At 37.8% G+C, this 3,610-nt stretch overlaps 1 protein-coding gene and 1 pseudogene across 1 annotated transcript in view; one reads left to right on the plus strand and one right to left on the minus strand.

Moving 5' to 3' along the window:
• LOC102832976 overlaps positions 1 to 803 on the minus strand; it is an 18,207-nt pseudogene extending 17,404 nt beyond the window's left edge.
• CDH18 (cadherin 18, type 2) overlaps positions 1 to 3,610 on the plus strand; it is a 606,534-nt gene that overhangs the window by 174,418 nt on the left and 428,506 nt on the right. The window lies entirely within an intron of this gene.

The following is a 3,610-nucleotide window of genomic DNA, read 5'->3' on the forward strand; positions in this document are numbered from 1 at the left end:
TGTGTGTTTTTGTGTGTGTGAAGTTGTTTTAATATAAAATAGCCTATGAATTCACACGTGTCTTATAATTTTTCCATTTAGATTTCACATAAGCATGACAGTAAGATTGGAATATGTTTTTATTTAGGTTTGAAGGCTCTTAGCTAACCACTCTTCCTCAGAAACCTATATAGTGTCTATATGTGAGTCCTCTATGAGTCAGAACCGAGTTGACGACACAAACTAATCTTCATTGATAAGAAAACCCAAAGTGCACTGCCATCAAGTTGATCCCAAGGCGTAGTTTCTGAGAGTGTAAAGTTTCATAGGAGCAAATGCCTTATCGTTCTCCCATGAAGTGGCTGTTTGGTTTGAACTGCTAACCTTGTGTTTAGCAGTCCAGTGCTTAGCCATCTGGGTTCCTTCTTTAGTAACAAAGCCATGACTTTTGTTGTTAGACTGTGTGGTGCATGCACAGGATTTCCCTTCAGCCAGCAAACCATGACCCTGATGGCTGCAAACAGCACCAAAGCCCAGTGAAAATGATGATTTGCCTTTGTCACATGAGAAAACTCCCCAATACCCGTGAGACTTACTATACTGTGTTGCATGTGGCTCTTAATAACTATAATTTTTGCCTAGGGTACAGAAACTTGTATTTTCTTTTCTACTCTGTAACACTCTTGTGCTCTGGTCCCTGCCATCTGTGATTTCAGACCATCACGGTAGTCAGCACCGTTGTTAATATTCACACCTTTGCCTGCCTTTTCCTTTTTGGCCTCCTTTACTTCTGCTCTATTGCATTTGTCAGCCCTTTCATGCATCTCAGCTTTCACTTAACAAGGCTGGACTTTTATAGACACCTCAAGCCAAGCAGAGACCTTTTTCTTTCTTGGGTTGATTCAGCCTATCACAGTAAAGGAGGGGTGAGCTTGTCCTCTTTGTGTTGCTCAGCATCTTTCCATGGGATTGTGGCTCAGGGACTACTTTTTAAGCATTAAAACTATTTAGATTGAAATCATGATTGTAGGTCCAGACCTAGGTTTAAAAGCTGAGGGTTTTATAAGCCTCAGTTTGTACTGACTAGTCATGTTCTGTTTTATATGGTGTTCTCATTCCTGAAGTCCAGTAATTCCTACATGTCCAGTACGATCATCTTTTTTTTCTTATCAGATGAAATATTTCATTGATAGAATTTTATCACATTTTGCTCACATTATGTGCTTGACTGTTAGAGACTGACCTGGAAACCTACAAGAGTTTTTTACTTTGTTTCAATGAGGTGCCAGTGAAAATGCCTTCACACCACACTCTTATTCAGACCTGTCCACCTACTGGTATTTGCTGAACAATTTTGGGTGATGTATATGGGTTGGCTTATGATAACTCAGGACATGTTTTGCTCATTTAATAGAAATGACATAGAACATGTTGCCACATTTTCAATAGACTGTTTTCAGTGAAAGCATATTTTACTTTAAAGATGGTATGCTATTCAGAAATGACATGTTGTATATCAGAGAAAATGATGTTAGATCAAAGACATAGTGCTAAAGTAATTAATTATGAAGTAATGACCTTTCATCTTATAGCCTATACATTCCTATATTTCAAAAAATACTTAATAGTGACAGGTAGCTCTGCAAAGTTTATGGTCAAAATTGGCTATTTATGAAGCCAGGAAGTTTAGTGTTAAAACGAAAGTATTCATAGCACACTCACAAATCCAGATAAATTTCTCTGAAGACATTCCCTGTTTGTGTGCATGCTTAAGGTTTTGTTCACTGTAGATTCTCATGCAGTTATTTCTTGTTCAACTTTCTATTGTGAATTGGATGAGGGATTACAGAGTAGATCATCAGTTATATATTCAACAATTCATACTCATTATATGTAATATTGTTCATTACAATTCTCTTAACATAGTGTCACGTATCCCAGCTCCTCCCTATGTTTCCTATTTCCATCCCTCTTTCTTTCCTCACTCTTGTGAATTTTGTTCTTGGGTAAGTACTGTTTTTTTCATCTCTTCTTCTTGTTGTTGTTGTTATTGTTAAGTGCCATAAAATCTGCTCAAACCCACAGTGACCCTATGTAAGGTTTCTGCAAAGCACCTATTGAACTTGAATCACCGACTTTGCAGTCTCGTGCATTAACCCACAGAACCACACCAAGACTCCTGATTTCTACCGGTTGATATTCTAAGGTGTACAAACCTCACTAGTGTTATTGTACTATTGTTTGGATGAAAATTTAACCACAGGAGTGAGTTCAGTTTAAGACCTGAAGAGTGATTAAGAGTCATAGTGTAGGGGGCTCCACCTGGTCTTTTTTATGATTTTACATTTTATTCTACATTTTCTCACACTTTATTCAAGACCAGCTAATGTAATTGCATTAAGAGCAGTTGACAGTGGTCCTGGGAACCATCTAGATCTTGTGGTCTTAGGATCATGGAGATAGATGTTCACGTGGGCCATTCGTCCATTGGACTGTTGTTGTTGTCGTTAAGTGCCGTCGAGTCGGTTCCGACACATAGCGACCCTGAACAGGGTTTCCGAGGCTGTAAATCTTTACCGGAGCAGAAAGCCTCATCTTTCTCTCATGGAACAGCTGGTAGTTTCAAACTGCTGACCTTTCGGTTCGCAGCCCGATCCCGTAACCACTACACTACCAGAGCTCCTTTGGACTAGTTGTTTCCAATACATATATCTTTGATTTTCTTCATTCTTGTTTCCCCCAGACAGGGTAAGAACGATGGTTGCAGCTTAGATGGCCACTCACAAAATTTTAAGACCACAGTTGTTACTCCCCAAAGTTAGATAGCGAACATTGTCTATGTGCACTGTGTAATGCCAATTGACCTTGGTGTCCCCTGGATCTCTGATCATGAGTCCTAGGCCCAGTGACTCATATCCTCAAAGTGTTTAGTTATATCTATGACATTTTCATTATTTGCCCCATGTGTGTGCCTTCAAATTAGTGTGTGTATTTGCAACAAAGATAAATATCCATGTAAAAATATTCTCTGTAAATCCTATATGTATTTATGGGATTGTTCCTATTCTTCCTCTCATAACTGTTCAGCATGTGTGTCTATTTAATTGTATATTGTGTTCCCCTTCAGTCAAGTAACATGTTTATCATTTTCTTCTAAATTTTTAAACAAACTGTTTTACCTGTAAATCTGCATGACTTCTCCATTTGAGAGTCCTGTAATTAAACTATTCCTTCCTTTGACTTCTTTATTATCTTTGTTTTAAAGTTATATGTCTGGTTCCCTAGTTTCAGTCTTATACGTTTGATTTACTTTGGATACTTGTGCATTTGGATGACTTCCAGGTGCTTTTGTCGTGTATTGAGTCTACTCTTGTTAGTTTTACGTCCAAAGAATTCCTTTTACCCTTTTTTGTGAGATTGGTCTAGGCTTTACATATTCTTTTAATTTCTGTTTATTTGAGAAAAAACTTTTCTGAGTATATGATTCTTGATTGTTGTTGTATTTTGTTCCCAGAAACTTATATATGTCATCCCATTGCCATGATGTTTGTACAGTTTCTGCTGAGTTTAGTCTTATTGGTTCTCCTTTGTAGTTAGCTTTATATTTTTCCTGAGCTGTTGTCAGGATTCT

Source organism: Chrysochloris asiatica, unplaced genomic scaffold, assembly GCF_000296735.1.
Source record: "Chrysochloris asiatica unplaced genomic scaffold, ChrAsi1.0 scaffold00300, whole genome shotgun sequence".
Classification (NCBI taxonomy): Eukaryota; Metazoa; Chordata; class Mammalia; order Afrosoricida; family Chrysochloridae; genus Chrysochloris; species Chrysochloris asiatica.